The 18,450-nt window shown below is 37.9% G+C and overlaps 1 protein-coding gene and 1 long non-coding RNA gene across 3 annotated transcripts in view; both read right to left on the bottom strand.

Moving 5' to 3' along the window:
- NEBL (nebulette) overlaps positions 1-18,450 on the bottom strand; it is a 371,607-nt gene that overhangs the window by 149,353 nt on the left and 203,804 nt on the right. The window lies entirely within an intron of this gene.
- Positions 1-18,450, bottom strand: part of LOC105715702 (uncharacterized) — a 54,054-nt gene that overhangs the window by 34,415 nt on the left and 1,189 nt on the right. Inside the window, exons 2-5 of the long non-coding RNA XR_001107104.2 lie at positions 18,311-18,386; positions 17,237-17,359; positions 16,123-16,215; positions 3,848-3,931 (exon numbers count right to left, since the gene is read on the bottom strand). This is a non-coding gene — a long non-coding RNA (uncharacterized LOC105715702). The remainder of the gene's footprint in view (positions 1-3,847; positions 3,932-16,122; positions 16,216-17,236; positions 17,360-18,310; positions 18,387-18,450) is intronic.

Below are 18,450 nucleotides of genomic sequence, written 5' to 3'. Positions count from 1 at the left end.
ACGTAACATGGGTATCCATAACAAAGATCACAAAATAGATTCATTTCTAGATTTTAAAAAAAAACAGAAATTGTGAATCTTCTCAAGATTGTATTAAACATGACAAATGGCAACTGGAGCCTACGAGTGATGCTAATATCAACTAAGGCAGCAGACGATTGTCAGCATCTCTTCACTGAAGTCACTAAGCACTGCATTGAAGAATGCAGATAACAGAACAGAGAATACCCCTCAGTGGTGAGCCTTAAAATATCTACATCACCTGGAAATCACATGGACACTGACAGATCTCCTTTGTAAGGATACTGTGCAATGAGAGACCAAATCTGCAATCTGTGCCTTTTCATGAAATGGAAGCAGAATTAAAACACTGTTAACTTTTTAAATTAAAATACAGAAGTTCAGAAGAAATACAGGCTTTTCTCCATCCTATCTTAAATAATCTTGATGCTTATCACAATGCTTGTAAGGAAGCAAAAAATCATAATTATCTAAAAATTTTAGGGTCCTGAGCTCATATTGCAAAATAATTCATGTATAAACTAATAATCTAAGAATCTTTTTCACCTTCAATACATGAAAATCATTATAGGCCCCACTTCCACTCTTATCAATGAAAGTTCTATAATGGGCATTAGCTTCCACAAAAAAACTGCAGCAGTAGCTAATAATTATATATGAAACTATAAGTGATGGTAATTAATGTATCTTCTAAAAAATCCAAATAAAAATAAACTAAACTGCTGCAAATGGCAATAAATTTGGAAGACTGGAAGTACTGCTGCTATTTCTACAAATACAAAATGATGTGACTAATTAAAGCATTTCCATGCCAAAATCTTTCCTCCGTTTTCAGTTTATTGCATAATAATGAAACTAACAAGTATTAAGCATGAGGCCAAATCTTTTACTCATATTGCAAGAGCTAATATTTAATTTCCATAAAATCTCTGCAAGTATTTTCATTTCCATTTTACAGATGTGGAAACTCAGACATAATAAAGTGAATGAAACAGAATCACTTTATTACTCTACTTCCTATGGTAAAAGGGGCAATAAAAAAAGATCTGAACATTAGAACTCAGGTTTTGTCTGCCTCTAAAGTCAGTTGTTTATGCTTAACAGGCTGTTGAGAATGGAACCTAAAAAGTAGTGGATAATGATTATGAAGTTTGTATAAGCAGAATCCAAATTCAGTCTACTTCACACTCTGGCCCATGTCTTTTCTGTCCTGAATCACGTAGTTAACTATGTCTGTTCCCCACTTCCTTTTACAATTAGGTCTGGTCTTAGAGCAAGAATTAAGTGAGAGCTTAAATCCAAGGGACAGCTCTTTCTCTAGTCTACAAACATTCCAAAAAGCAGAAAGCCAGCTGCATCTTTCTTGGCAACTTCCCACTGAAACTAAATAAATAATGCAGTGTTTTCTGTGTTTTAATTTTCTTTAGGATTACTGCTCATTATAGTTTAATTTCTGCCTGTCCTAATTATTGCCTTTTCTGACCTTCCAAATGACCTGTAATCCAACACTGTTCAACAGGCTTGCACATCTCCCACCTTATGAATAAGCTTGGGTGGACTCTTTTTCAGCATCATAAACAGTAGCTCATATCACATAGTCTTTAAAAGAACAAAAGCATTAAGAAGGAAATGGGACCTTTCATCAAACATCCCACTTTTTTGCCTTGTATTAATCCCCATTTCAAAGCAAAACATTTTGGGATCCTTAGGAATAATTACCACCACTTTGCTTTCGATGTGTGATCTGGAAGGATTTAAAATTGCACCTGCTAAGTACAGCCCAATGACATACGTTCAGCTTTCTCCTCCCCTACATGAGGGCACATGGACTTCTCCAACTCTCACAAACCAGGCTAAACTGCTTTTCCTACATCTCTCAATCACATGATAATAAAATTCTTAAAGGCCCAACGGGAAAGCCAATCATCCCTTCATGTACCCATCTCCATTGAGAAAGCTCGATTTCACTTTTTTATGTAACAGTGCCTTTCTTCTGAGCCATGCTAAGGGTTTTTCCATCATGCGTTCATTGATCCTCCCAACTTAAAATAAGCATCCAATATTATCACTCCGAGAGAGAGGAGAAAACAGGCATAGTGACTGAGATACAATGTTCAGCTGAAACAGGTCACTTCAAAAGTTGAAAAAGCCTTATCAGTTTATCACATAATCCATATACCATACAAAGGTATTTGTTTCTTACCCACATGTCTTGCTACAATGCAAAGCTAACTTCCTTTGCTTTTAACTAGGATCAAGTCCTCAATTCCTTACACACATAAACTTACGTTGTTCAAAACTATTCAGTTACTAGGATCTTGTTTCTCTGTATGCTGACTTTAAGAGTCAAAGGTAAATAATCTCAAACAAGCATCTTCATAAGCTGCCAAAAAATGACAATTCTAGACAGTGTTCTGAGGACAAGAGGGACACAGGGCCATCTCTTGGATCATCTATATACACTAACATGACCTGTGCTAGTCAATCAATATCTATGGTCTGGTCTCTGGTCTGTTTAATGAACAAGAGGCAGTTAAGTTTTGGAGTCAAAGTTAGCTACATTATGGAACACAGTCAATAAAAACAACAAGAGTTAAGGCTTAACTTGAATTTAAATATAATTAAATGTAGGTTGAGCGTAGTGGCGCATGCCTGTAATCCTAGCACTTTGGGAGGCCCAGGCAGGCAGATCACCTGAGGTCAGGAGTTCAAGACCAACCTTGCCAACACGATGAAACCCCATCTCTACTAAAAATACAAAAACTAGCCGGGCATGGTGGCGGGTGCCTGTAATCCCAGCTACTTACAAGGCTGAGGCAGGAGAATCACTTGAACCTGGGAGGCAGAGGTTGCAGTGAGCCAAAATTGCACCACTGCACTCCAGACTAGGCAACAAGACCCATCTTAAAATAAAATAAAATTATATAAATTAAATTAAATATAATATGTTTATCAGAACACCCCACATTGCAGATATTTTAGGTTAACTGAGATTTTCTATGTTCATATGAGAACTAATGTGGCATTTCTCTATATATTTGTATGAGAACAAATGCAGCATGCAAGGCTGAAGGCATACATATTTACATGGGCTGACACTCTCTCACACCTGCCAACCTGATAGCATGTCTGAGACTAGCTATCCCAGGCTCGTGTCACAGTCAGAGCAGGAGCACACCATTGCCAATTTACATACCACACAGACACCTTCACTCAACATTTGTCATTCAGTTCTAAACCAAGGCAATAAAACTGCCTAAGTTACTTTTTAATGGGCATCGCTTCAACACACGGAGATACAAGAAATCATATTTGTTTCCCTTTTATTCTCCAAAAGCAGACAACTACAAATCCTAGTGCCATAAAATCATCCCTTGCTCAACAGTTAGTCGTAAGAGGCCACAAGATCTCATGGTGACAATTAGAGTGAAATCCAATCTATGTAAGGGCCAAGTTTACCACAGGACCAGATCAAGCTCTCTCAATATTTAAACAAACAATAACCCTAAAACATAGAGTCGTTTCCTTACTAAAAAATACTTTTTGGTTATTCTTCAAAACTTTCAGGATAAAATTAGTATTTGCAGCTCGTTAAACACCATGCAGTCTCATTCTTCACTCCTGTACATGCAATTTCCCTACATGAAGTTTTTTGCCACCTACCATTCACCACTGCCAGCTCCTCACTTGCCTCTATCCTTATTCATTCTTAAAACTCATCTCATGACACTTTCTCCTGTAAGCCATCTGGGATCGTCACCAAACCCCAGCTAGGGTTAGGTGCCTTACTCTGTACTTCACAAATTCCCACTCTTAACACACTTACCAGGGTGTGCTCTGTGCTCTCCATTGACAGCTGTGCTTAGATCTTATTCAGCTCCTAAGATAGTGCTAAACACAGAAGAGGTACCTTCAGAGAAGGGAGGAACAAGTAAAGTAAGTATATTATGAAGGAGAAAAAGCATCAAGCCTTACTAACATCATGAATCACATGAATAAACCACATGTAAATTGCCTGGGAAAATGCAAAGCCTTCTTATATCCCAGCACACAAAGGAACATCTGAATGAGAGATTCTACTTGGGAATGAGAAGAAAGCCTGATTCCCAGTGTTAAAAAACCTGGAACTTCTAAATTTGGTCCTAATACTCACTATGCAGCCTCTGAAATCTCCTTTAAGATCACACTAACTTCTTAACCAACAAAAAGAAACTAAAATCTTTTATTTGCTCTATGGCACAAAGCCTCCAGATATAACATATAATCAATGCTCCCGAAATCCTGGTGCAGAGGATTCAAATGTTCCACTTTTAAGTCAGAAAAAAGAAAAACCAACCAATTTGGACTCCAATCTCAGCTCTGTTCTTTACCAACTGTATGCAATTAAATAATTCATTTATCCTCTCTGAGTGCCAGTTTCCTCATCAGTGACATGAGTGACATGAGAATAATGGCAAGTATTTCTAGGGACTGTTGATACAGATAAGTGACATAGCAAACATGAACGATACTTGGGACATAAGAGCCGTTCACGAATGTTCGTTCTCATCCCCTCCCTCTATTCGGGAACATGGGTGTCACCTATGTATGAACAGGGATACACAGATAACTAGCAGGCCCCTGCTTGAGTCTTGAACAGCTAAATGAGGACAAAGAAGGTGAGAGGCAGCCCTTATAGACTGTGTGTGTTTTAATGGAGCAAGAATCCAATCACATTTCTTTCAAAGTCTGTGTGTCATTTCTGCACATGGGACTTGGATTTTCAAATAATCTTTTCATCTTTTCAGGAGCTCATTATGAAAATCTGTGTTTTCAAGGAGCTGTGGCCCTTGTGTTGCTTGTAGTTAGCAGTATGAGGTTGAGTCAAGGAACACACACAGGCCTTCAGAGGTTTTTCAAGTACTCCATTTCTTGAGCCAGGAGTAGCTATGTGGCAACCAGTATTATTATTTTTGTTGGTTTTTTTGTTTTGTTTTGTTTTGAGACAGGGTCTCACTCTGTCACCCAGGCTGGAGTTCCATGGTATGATCTCAGCTCACTGCAACCTCTGCCTCCTGGGTTCAAGCAATTCTCCCACCTCAGCTTCCCAAGTAGCTGGGACTACAGGAACACAACACACCTGGCAAATATTTGTGCTTTTTGGTAGAGACGGGGTTTCACCATGCTGTTGGCCAGGCTGGTCTCAAACACCAAGCCCAGCCCTATTTTATTATTCTCTAAACTGGACATATGTTCCTATCAACTGTTTTGTATGTGTAATACAGTTCACGATTTAAAACTGGGGTATAGTCTTAATATCAGGAGGCTGGAATCAGAACTCCTAGATGTGGAAATCCTGGCAGCATTTAACAAAGAATAACATTTATTTTTTTGCCTCCTGAACTGATGGATTTTTGGAATCATTAATAGCCACTTCTGTGGAACCCGTACAAGTGCCAGGAAGCTCACCACCCCAAGATCCCTAAAAACTAACACCAAAGCATTTGGTAGTGAGACATACAAAGATCCCCTAAAAAATAACCAGGAGTAGAGAGTGTATCCTGAGAACAGGATGACACTGATGACATTTGTAGGGTTTACAGTTTAATACACAGGAGTCCTTTTCTGAATGTACCTTGAAAGTCTATTTCTGAATGACTGGGAATTTCGGCAATGCCCACAGATGTGAATTTCAAAGAGTCATATGTCAAAAACAAAAGGCAACCTGGACTAGAGGTCAGAATGCCTCAGTGCTAGCCCCGAGTGTTTCACAGACAGCATTAGGGGAGTTATAGGGCAACTTTCAAAGTATTCAGGCAGCACAGACTTACGATCAGGTGGTAATTTATCTGACATCCTCATGCTCAACAGCAAAACATAGGCTACTGTATGAGGGCAGTCTGCAAAGTGTTAAAACTCACACTGCTCCCCTCTTCCTGCGCCTTCTCTTAGGACCACATTCCCCTCTCTGCCCTCCCACCTCCCAGTTTTTGGTGTATGTATGACAAGTACAAAATAATTTAAATATTTAACTTCTAACAATATAATTGTAACAGTCACAGTAATAATCGACGGAGTAATCTGCAAAAGTAAAACAGCACTGATGAGCTTCTTAGCTGTTTATTATCACTGTGCCATGCTTTGCGCTATTTACAAATCACAGTCATTGACATTTTTACTGGGAAATCTCACACACACACACACACGGTGTCAGGAGACAAATGATAGTGGAGGAAGCAGATGGAAGGATGGCTTCATAGCAGACTGAGCACATGCTTCATGCATAAGTGAGGTAAGGCGCACCCAAAATAGAAAAGAATTCAACAAACTTACAGAGAAGTCTGCAACCAGACAATCTAACAAACACTGAATTATTTTCAGGTTATCTGTATGTCTTATGCTTTAAAGCAGGGCACGTGTCCAATCTTTAGGATTTCCTGGGCCACATTGGAAAAAGAATTGTCCTGGGCCATACATAAAACATGTTAACGCTAACAAAAGTTCTATGCATAAATCTCTTGTTTTAAGAAAGTGTACGAATTTGTGTGGGGCCACATTCAAAGCTGTCCTGGGTCGAATGCAGCCCAAGGGCCGTGGGTTGGACAAGCTTGCTTTACAGTTTTGTGTTGTTCCTGTTGATTTTTTCATGTCTGTCATATAGGGGGAAATATCATCATTTTTATAGAATTTAGAGCCTTTAATGGTTTTAATCTAACCCTGGAAGCAGGAATAATAATGGAATAGAGGTTAGAAGCAACGTAAATAATTTTAACCATCTGTCCTGCCTCTTGCTAAATATTTCGTACTTTTTCAACCAGTAACATAAAGCCTAGGATCAGAATGCAAAATGCTAATCAGTTTACTCTAAATAACTCAGTGGTATGGTTTATTTCATTATATCCATACACTAGTCTTTTCCTTTTATAAATACCAAAAAATATTATTTTCTCCCTTAAATAAATGAAGTAAATAATGGCTTACCCTTCACAATACTCAGTAATTTCATGTATCAAATGCCTTATCTGGAAAAATCTGAATGTGAAATAAAGTTATGGAAGTGTTTACAATAAAGGCACAGGGGTGGATGAGAACAAGTTTTGGAGAAAATGAAGGGAATAAATGGTTAACCACTAGCAGACACACACTCACTCTGGAGGACACAAAAAGGTTCACAGCAGTTGTTAAATTCATTTAGAGAAACTCACTTTATTTCTCCAACAGAGCTCTCACCAGCTAATCTGTATTACAACCTGCAGGATTCTTAATATTCTCAGCAGGATCAAGATTCGGGCCACACTGATTCAGCTATTTAATCTTACAAGAGAACAATATTTGGCAGGAAAAGATCCCACAGCACTGAGGGGATGTCCCAGTGGTTTGTCGTTAGCACAGACTGGGCCAAGAAGGCTGAGGGTAGAAAGCAAACAGCACTAAAACCCATGCTTCTCTTTTCCTTTCACTAGCTCTGTCCTCAAACACATATGTGCACTCTACACATATGTGGCAAACACATACATCGCATGTGCATAGACAGCTATTTCAGATGCATGTACGTTTTTAAAAGGCAAAATAGTTCCTGAATATTTTGGCCGGTGTCACGAAAAACTTTAAATTCAAAGGTATCAATTTGACTACCTCTCTTCCTATTTGAATACCCTTTATTTCTTTCTCTTGCCTGATTGCCCTAGCCAGAACTTCCATCCTCAGCAAACTAACCCAGGAACAGAAAAACAAACACTGCACCTTCTCATTCGTAAGTGGGAGCTGAACAACGAGAACACATGGACACAGGGAGGGGAATATCACATACCGGGGCTGGTCACTGCGTGGGGGGAAAGGGAAAGGAGAGTATTAGGACAAATACCTAATGAATGCGGTGCTTAAAATCTAGATGATGGGTTGATAGGTGCAGCAAACCATCATGGCACATGTATACCTATGTAACATTCTGCACATGTATCCCAGAACTTAAAGTTAAAAAAAAAAATTCAGAAGTATCACTACACAGGTTGGAAGCAAGAAAAGAGATGAAGGAACCATGGCCAGAATTTTACTTTCAAACCCTTTATAATCTTCTTAAGCACTGAAAATCGAATAGTAAAAACATACACATGAATTTTTAATGTATGCAAAATTTTAAGATATTGATCTTTTTAACCATCTTGAAATTAATAAGCTGAGCAATACTCTTCTATACTTGAACATTTGTGATGTTTTATGAAGAATACTGTGATTTGATTTCCTTTTGTGTTTTGTTTTCTTCTGTTAAGAATACCTTTATTTCTTTATTTAAATACGTGTTAAGCAATTTAGATGATTTGACTTAATTTTTTGTGGTATTTTCTAGAAACTATACTGACAGGAAAATAGGGAATGGGGAAACAGACATACAGGAGCAGAGCAACTTAAAAATAAAATGTATAGCTTTCATTATTAAACACAGATTATAAATCACTACTCAAATCAATGATTCAGTAAAGTTTTTAACAACTAATAAAATAGTATGATTCAGGTTCAATTCCTTTCCCTCCTAAACCTGAGTCTGTTACTCCTCTGATATTAACACAGCATTTCCCTCTATCTGGCATTTTTCCCATTTAGATCGTTAGATATATTATCTAGTGTAGGAGCTTGTTGCTCTAACAATCATCTGGTTGCCTGTCAGGCTAAACGCAAGCCCCAGGGCATCAGGGGTCATCTATGCTTTATTGCTCATTAATCTCTCCCACTTCCTAGCAGTGTGCCTGACACACAGTAAACACTTTAAAACACGTTTGTTAAGTCAATAATCTCAAAAGCAGTATCTTCCAGAAATTTTTTTTTTATTTATAGATGCCCAAAATATGCACATTTGAAATATGGTAACTACTCCTTCAGCAATCCTGCTTCAACCTCTATTTCAGGAATGGGATCTCTCCCTGCACTCTAACAACGAGATGCCGGTATTCCTAACCTTATCACAGTCATCTCTTCCCTTCCTTCTGCCTCTTCTCCCTCATACACAATTTTACATCCAACCGAAGCCCTATGTATCCTAGGATGAACATGAATCACATCCAGAAAAATGGTTTTTCACTTTTTCTGAAATCCACAGGGCTTGATGCAATGTCATGTCCACAGCCAATGTTTGTGAACAAACATGTAAGGTAACTGTGAAGGTAATTTCGACTTCTGTCTTATTCTTTATAGTCAAAGCACTAGATTCTGGAGGAATTAAACATGATCAAAAAATGCTAGTTATCATCAAAGTCCTCACCACAATTACACAACAAAAATAAATAATTAAATCACTTTGTTTGAGGAAAATCAATTATATCAAAAATGACAGTGTTAAGAAGAATAGAATAGTTTTAAGGGTTTTTTGCCTGTATTCTTTTTTTAAAATCCATACTCTTTAGTTTGCTAAACACAGGCAAATTCTAACACCTTTATAATTCTAAGGATGCAATGATACAAAGCTTAATTCAAATGAGTTAACTATTACTTTGTGGCCTAGTATGGTGGCTCACACCTGTAATTCCAGCACTTCGGGAAGCTGAGGTGGAAGGATGGCTTGATCCCAAGAGTTCAAGACCAGCTTGGGCAATATAGGCAGACCCTATCTCTATTCAGGGGAAAAAAAACACCTCGCTCTGTTACAATTGATATAGCCACAAAAGGAAAAATCAATCAAAAATATGAAGAGGCAAAACGCACAACTTTGTGCTTCTTTTCCTTGGAAACAATAGAATCTAGAGGCATTTCACAAAATCAATAGGTCCTTTAGACAGAAATTTAGAGATCTTTTTGCAAGCAGCATCGCATATGATTCTGTACAAAAGAGAAAAAGGCTACAAAGCAGGCCTGACAATCATGAATGAAAAGAAAGCTACAGCAGAAAGTATGAGCAAAAACAATAAAGACATGCAATTTTTATGACATAATCCTTCTAGGAAAATGAAACACAAATTAAAGAACATAGCTGCATACTTTAAAAAAATAAAAGACATTTTTGTTTCTAGCTTCCAAATCATAAAATTTTTCTTTAATTGTATAAACTTGGCTTGGATTACCAATGGATTTTGAATTAAATCTCTATACAATGTCTCCCTTGACTCATGACCCTCCAATAAGCTGAAATAACACTCAACTATTACTCTTAATAACTAAAAAAAACAACAGATTTTAAACCTGCCTCTAATACTGCATTGACATTATAATTACATGGCCTAATTATTAAGATAGTCACATCTGGGACTCCAAAAATACATATGTAAGAGTTCTGGTTTTTCTTTAACATTCAGGATATTCTCTTCACTGTGGTTATGTCCCAAAGGGTACAATAAAATCTGGAAGAAAATGTAGATACTTTCAAAGTTCTAAATCTGCATCATGCACTGGAAATTGAGACACGAAGCTAGTCTTTGTTAGACTTTCCCTGTGTTCTGGAATTTTTTTTCTATTCTCACCCCTCTGCCCTCCTTTTTAGTCACATCTGCCCAGGTCAAACTGCTAGCACAGGACATGTGAAGTCTATATTCTGAACTACATAATTCAACTAAGATCTGGAAAACTTAAAAACTTCACTACTACTCTAAGGCATCTGTGTTTCCGTCAATGACTAATGGCTGAAAACTGGAAATGAAAAGTTTGAAAGGTCCAGTTAAGAACTGGGGTTGGGCACAATGGCTCATGCCTGTAAGCCCAGGACTTTGGGAGGCCGAGGCAGGTGGATCACCTGAGGTCAGGAGTTTGAGACCAGCCTGGCCAACATGGTGAAACCCTGTCTCTACTAAAAATACAAAAATTAGCTAGGTGTGGTGGCATGTGCCAGTAGTCCAAGCTACTCGGGAGGCTGAGACAGGAGAATCGCTTAAACCTGGGAGGCAGAGGTTACCGTGAGCTGAGATTGTGCCACCGCACTCCAGCCAGGGCAACAAATTCAGACGCTGTCTCAAAAAAAAAAAAAAAAAGAACTGGAAATAGGACCTAGGAGAATTTTTTTTCTTTTTTTAGTTAAGAATACTCAGCTTAAAAATAGGGAAAAGTTTAAAACTGAATGTAGAAGTTTTCCTGGAGTGGCAACAGGTAGAGAGGGGTAGTGTCATCTAACTTCGCTAAAGAAAGTGGCAGGGCGTGGTGGTTCATGCCTGAAATCCCAAAACTTTGGGAGGACGAGGCAGTCAGATCATTTGAGACCAGGAGTTTGAAGCCAGCCTGGTCAACATGGTGACACCTCGTCTCAACTAAAAATACAAAATTTAGCCAGGCACGGTGGTATATGCCTGTAATCCCAGGTACTCAGGAAGCTGATACACAAGAATTACCTGAACCCAGGAGTGGAGGATGCAGTGAGCCAAGATCATACCACTGCACTCCAGCCTGGGTGACAGAGTGAGACCCTGTCTCAAAAGAAGAAAAAACAAGATACTAGTTCATGATAGCAGGTTATATTATAATTATGTGACACTTTGGGTATTTCAAAGCATCTTCACAAAATGTATGTCACTTAAGTACCTCAAAATTTCCCTGTTACATATTCAGATCACTTCACGTTCAGCCCTGGTATGAACTCAACTGCGTGTCACCCCAAAATTCATTAGTTGAAGCCCTAATCACAAATGTGACTATACTTGAAGAGGGCGACTCTAAGGAGGTAATTAAGGTTAAATGAAGTCACAGGATAAAGTCCTAATCAGACTGGGTTTGTGTCCTTCTAAGAAGAGACACAGAGCTCTCTCTTGCTCTCCCTCTCTCTCTCCATGTATACACACCAATGAAAGGCCACATGAGAACAGGGCAAGAAGGTAACTGTTGGCAAGCCAGGAAGAGAGCCCTCACCAGCCCTGCCATACCTTGATCTGGAACTTCCCAGCCTCCAGAATTGTGAGAGAAATTTCTGTGGCTTTATACCGCCCATCCTGTGATACCTTCTTATGGTTGCCTGAGCAGACTAAGACAAGCCCTAATTTTTTTTTTTTTAAGCTTCTTAGGTTAGATACCAAAAAGAATTCCCTACGTTATTTTAAGACAGGGGAAGTCCTGGCATTTCTAATGTAATTAGAAAATAAATTATCCTGCTTTACTGAGGAAATACTGCTACAATCCTTTGATAAAACTATAGAAGTCACTGAATATTTAAGCAGCAGAAAGTAAAAAACAGGGTTTATCAAGCAGCACCAAAAAAAATGAATCATAAAATTGAAAGCAACTTGAGAAACTAAAAAATCTTTGCAAAAAGGGTTTCAAGAAAAATGCACGAAATTAGTGAATATTTTATATGTTATTGCCTCATTCGTTTATTCCACACACATTTACTGAGTATGTGCTCTGTACTGAGCTCTATTCTAAGCATAAGCAATCTTGCATTGAAGGGGTAAACTCATTCCTTGCTCCACTATGACAGACATTCCAGGAAAGGTTTTATTTGCCTAGATGAAAAGTGGATAGGATGGCAAACTCTTCCAAACCAAAAAGAAAAACACCCTGGATATGGAGAAACTAATCCCGTAAAACAATCTAGCTATTTAATGAATAAATATTTATTTGGTAACTGTTTTGTGCTAGAAAATGATATGACAGAAAAAAAAATCTGGGAGTTTTCAAGAAGAAAATTGATGTGCAATAGATATGCTGACCTTGAAAGAGATTAGAACTCCTTGTAAAACCTTCATTGTAAGATGAAATTCACACAGGGACACAAGATTCACTCATCAAAGAAAAAAAAAACAAAAAGATTTGTTGACACAAACGGTCGATTCATTTGTTTATCAAATTTGGCAGTGAGTTAGGCCCTGGGGCTATACTGAAAAAAGACACAGCCCATTTCTTCATAGAGTTCAGTCTGAGGGTAGGAAAACTCATAATGCAGCTACAGAAGCCTACTGTCAGAGCAGCTAGGGCAAGATGGCGTTGCAGGACTTTTCCTTAGTTCAGCTAAAGGAGGGCAATTTTGTCCCATGGCAATGAAAATTCAGGCTTGCAAACAATTTAAATGATGAGTAAAATGTTGAGTGAAAGAAGCAAAAGGGGAAAACAGGGACTGCCTGCAAGGCCAGAGTCCCCTGCTAGAGCACTCCCCATCTTGTCGTTCGAACTCCAGGTTCCACACAGGAAGAGGAGGGGCCGGGCTCCCCACCCCCACCCCCACCCCCACCGCCCTGCAAACAGCACGAACTTCCCAAGGCTCTACTCCAGTGGGCAGGTCTATTGGGGTTTTTCCGGGGACCCCCTCCCACCTGACTGTCTCAATGGTAGCCTCTGAGCCAGTGTGGATGGGGAGAGGTACGAAGGGCCTTGCAGGCAGAAGTGTAAAATGGACGGGTTCAGGGTGCAAGGGCCTCCCAGGCTGGAGGTCTCAGCTAGCACCAAGCCAGGGACAGCCTCACATTCCAAGCAAAAGATTGTGCATTTTATCCTAAAGGCAGTAGAGAGACTTAACAGATTTAAGAGAGGATGTGACCTGATCAGATGTGCACTTTAGGAAAACTTTGCAAGAAACTACCTGGAGAATAGCCCAAGTCAAGACACCATTCCCACACCCCTATCAAGGGTAGGGAGGGCCTAAATTAGGGATGTGACAGAAAGGCAAAATAAAAAGTACCACCCACTGCATTCTTGCAAATATAAAACATAAATAGAAAGAGACATGAATGATCTTTACGTATGGGAAGTTAAGGAGGCCAGACATCCAGACACATAAAATGCTAATTAAAACCAAAGTGGAGAATATGATGTGTGAAATGAGTGATACAAATGATAGTGCTATAGCACAAAGACCCACAATAATTCAGAGATGAGGCACATCACCGTAGCTGGGTTTGAGTGTATGTCTGGGATCAGGGGGCTGGGTTGTCATTCACAGACAGTGTGAAATTGTCCTAAACAAGCAGAATGACTCATGCAAAAGCCCAGAACAGAGTAAGTAAGAAGGCCTAAAAGAAATGGAAGAACAGTGGTGAAGAGCAGTGAAAGATAAGGTGAAAAATAGTAATTTAGGAGCAGATTGTGGAGGGTCCTTAGAGTCAGAATTAAAGGGTTTGGAAGATTAGACTTTATCCTACTCAAACTGGAGGTCCATGGAAAGTATTTTAGTGGGTCATAATTAGGGTCTTGATGAAAGAGATATTTTAGAACGATTCATCTGGTGATAGTGTTTTAGATTAGATGAAAGGAGCAGAAGGAGATAGAGCCAATTAGGAAGTTACTGCAGTAACACAGGCAAGATAATGCCTAAACACCGTGAACCGAAAAGAAAGGAACAGGGGAAAAGGATTTCATGGAAAAAAAAAAAAAAAAGGATCTTCACAAATTGTTTCCTGAATCCCTCATCTCTGTTTCAAAAAAAAAAAAAAAAAAAGTCTTATGTGTTAATTCTTTTATTACGGGGGCTCTTCTCAAACCTCCCCTTTAGACAATGCCATTTTACAACCCAAACTCTTGTACATGACATGCACAAGTAATTACTGGTCTGGGGTGTATTTGTTTCTTTAAGTGACTGTGGCTGAAAAATTGAGGATAAAAAGAAGAGATCAGTCTTTGAAGTTCTCTGTACATGGAAAAATAAAGCAAAACCAGGTGTAAGGGAAACCACGGATTTGGAAACAAGAAAGGACCAAGAGGTAATTTTCCATACATTTTTCACATGAAAGTATAAGTAATCCTTATAGAAACACTTTTCCTGAGGAACGGTTGTTCAGAGGACCTAATTAAACAGGGTATGTCAAAGTTTTTCAAAATAAATGAAGTATTCATACACGTGTTAGGTATTATAAGAAAATATGTGTTATTGCCCTATCACTTTCTCTTTTTGTTAATTCTTGTTTTTAAAGATAATGCTACTGACACACTATTTATTGGGAATTCATCAGTTACCGGTTGAGATGAGCTAGAGATAAGAGCTAGTCCACTAAAGCAACATACAGACTCACTCCATAAAAATACTAGCCTTTAAGAGCTTGAATCCAAACCTCATAACTAAACAGCTATGTTAACCCACTTACGAGTTACAACAAAAATAACATTCATTCTTCTTTCAAATTATTTAGTGTACTAGATTTTACTACTCAAAATCAGGAGCTTTTACCTAAATGTTTCATTGGTTATAAAACTTATCCTTCTTGTATAAAGAATAAAATTATCAAATAATCTATTTCAGTGAATAACTTTATAATATTTACCTTTATTATCTTTAAAAAATTGTTTGTTGACTATAAAAAGAAAGAAAGAAATCTCCTTCAATGTCAGTTGTTCAGATTCATATAAGACCTAATCGCCTCATACACGATAATTTTGCCACCGGTTTACAATTAGCATGCATTGCTCATGCATGAGTTGACCCAATTACATAACAAATTTTGCCTTTGGGGATTTCTCTTGACTGCTTGTCTTCTGTCCACCATACAACTCAATTTCACACTGTCAGCAGCCTGAACATGGTTACAGTCAGTCTCTGTCAAAATGATTTATTTAAATTACAAACAGAGACCAAATCCCTAGATAATTGTCCCTACCCTCATGTTCACCCTTGCACTCAACCCAACTTTGAATCAAATCTTTTAATAGTCCATAGACACTGCTATTCAATTATTAGGCAATGTTTAGTCCCGATAATCTAATATTGTTGAAGCTAATTCACAAAATCTCAGAGAACTAAATCAGCAGTATCCATGTGAGCTTATTAATGGGCATATAATTTATTTTACATTCTAAGAAGTCAGTGAAAAATTATGTAGTGTAGCCAAAGAGCTAGAAATAATTATATTGCAAGATCAAATTACAGAGAGATCACTTTTTTGGTATAATTTTTTTTAAGTGTCACTCCTAGCTTTTTTTTGTAAAGTAGACAAGCATTTCTTATTACTGGGTATGTGGAATTGAAAGTGGTAGCCAAAAACGGTATTTGGGAAAGCAGACAGATAACCAAAATTGTGAATACTGACAAGGTAAGGGAAATCACATAGGACAGGTGAAAATACTAATGTCTACAGACCAGTGATCCAGGAAAACGGGGTTTTAGAGACTCTCACTGAAGTCAACACACAGAGGTACATACACAGATACACACACACACAGACATGCAAAATTACTCCATTTGTCAAGAACGTGCAGAAATCCTGACAAATCAAATAACGGTACACTCACCATTTCAGTCAGCTTGTAAAACGCAAGATTTTGTCTTCTGGTGTTTTGTTTTGGTTTTTTTTCTTTCCCCTTCATTTGATATTTCTCTTCTCTCTGATATAAATTAGAAAATAAACATCTAGTTTATCTATGGCACAAAGTCTGTAAAAGTCTCTTGGGGTTTGACTTTACCATTTTATTTCATAATTTATCCCCAAACGGTCTCAGCTATTTGAAAATGCAGCTGATAGTGGGTAAACAGGCAGAATGAAATTTTCTCAAGGCTAGCCCGAGTTCCTTGAATGTCCTGTGATGGTTCTGCTTTCAGATCCTGCTGCAGGTCCCCTGAATGCATTACTTGTAAACTTGAAGGTGGGAACCACCTGAAATTAGAAAGAGCCTTTACAGTTACCCACATGAGCTAGCCCTGTAATAACCCTAGAAACGGGTTTTTTGGTTCTTTTTTAATGCCATGGGCATAGTATTCCTCAATTCCTACTTGGACACTGTCCCTTAAGAACATTTTCCTAAAATATTGGTAAATAAAGAAACTGTGATATACACAGATATTTCTGCCAGTTCTCAATTTATGCCCTAGAGTTTGGGGCAAGGAGAGGGTGGATGGCAATTAAGTGACACAGTCATGAAAATCTGTAGGGCAGGGCTTTCTGGCACTGAGTTCCTAAGTCAGTGCAGAACACATTGGCTTTCAGGTTTCATTCTGCTGAAGAGATACACTTTAAGCAAAACCTGGACTTCTAAACATTATCTTCAATTAAATGATTTGGCTGGATTTCCTGACTTCCCATAAAAATTGTTCCCAAGCCTAACATTCAATTTCATAAGCAACCAAATTCCATCTGAATATTAATATATTCAATGAGATGAAGACATCTTCTGGAATTTCATGGGGAAAAAAAATGACTTTCCTTTATTTTAGAAGCCAAGTTCTTTTTCTTCCTAGCCATTTAGTCATTTCTGAAATCCTGCCTCTTTTCTCGTTTTGTTCTGTAGCGATACTAAGGGGGTAACACAGCAGAAGAATTTTAAATTGCAGTATTTAATAAATCTCCCATGTTCAATATGTTGTCATTATAGCTACCCAAAGAAAGGAGGCAAGCTCACCCACTCTCACCTCTTTCATCACACACAATTTGAAATTTATGGTTGTATTTTATCCCACACCTTAGTAACATATGCAGACTGAGTGGTCATTTCCAAATGATTTCAAATCCTTGACAAATGAACATGAGAGTAGCTGAAAAAATATCAAAACATTGACACAGACATAAGCAATCAAAAATGCCCATTCATCCGTAACATATTATCCAAAACACCTAAGAGTTGTCATTAAATTAACTGCTTTATGTCTTTATACTCTCTTTAATCCAAGAGAGATTAAAGGCAGCTAAGAAAGAGCCACACAATATTTAGAGATACAGTGAACTAGAAACAAATAAGAAAATGAAACACAGGGAAACATAAAGATAGTAAAGACTGCCAATCTTAGTTAACCCACCTACATTAACCTATATTAAACTTGGTGCTTAAATGCAAGACTCATAAATTTCATACCCCTAATAATTTTCAGGATTATAATTTCCCTGCATCTCTAGCCGGAAGATTCTGGGGTCTTTCTAGTCTAGACACTTTCTCACCTGTTTCCTCTCGTAACAGAAACAATCCAGCCACTGTCAAAAAGTATCTGTTGGGTTTTAGCCAATATTGTTCAGTGGGTTTAGATTAAAGTAATATGGAAAACTGGACCTGCCAAAATACTACTTTTTGGATAAACCCAAGTTTCTTATAGAAAAAGATCCTTGAGTAATATGGAAAACCTAGTGAGGTAAGGGAAAAAGTTCATGAAGTTGCAGTCTTATAAATGAATAATAAATTCACCAGACCTCAGAACATTTAACAGCCTCCCTTCTTCAAGAGTTGCTCCCTAACAGTAACATTATGAAGTCTGTATTTTTTACTGCTACCCAAACGTTTAATATGCATCATCTTGGCTAAGAGAACTGCTTATAAACTGCTATGGCTACTAACATCAAGACATTGCAAAAAGTTTTTTTAAAAGAAGATGTTGCCTACATTACATGCTTTTAAAAATCAGTGTTGTCTAAATAATAGGCTTAATCTAAATGGTGCGTTTTATACTTCTATCTATATAACATACCATATATGATAAACGTAGATTAATACATACCTGTGTTATGAGGCTTTTTTGCATAATTAAAAATGGATCTGCAAACAACCTCTGGTATTGAATAAAATGTATATGCCTGTTAATGATAAAGGTTGGTAAAATGATCAGTTCTTTTCTAATCAAATATGAATACTGACTAA

Source organism: Aotus nancymaae, unplaced genomic scaffold (assembly GCF_030222135.1).
Source record: "Aotus nancymaae isolate 86718 unplaced genomic scaffold, 86718_ANA_hifiasm-v0.15.2.pri h1tg000077l, whole genome shotgun sequence".
In the NCBI taxonomy this organism is placed as follows: Eukaryota; Metazoa; Chordata; class Mammalia; order Primates; family Aotidae; genus Aotus; species Aotus nancymaae.
The sequence above is the reverse complement of the archived record's forward strand: the minus strand, read 5'-3'. Positions and strand labels throughout refer to the sequence as shown.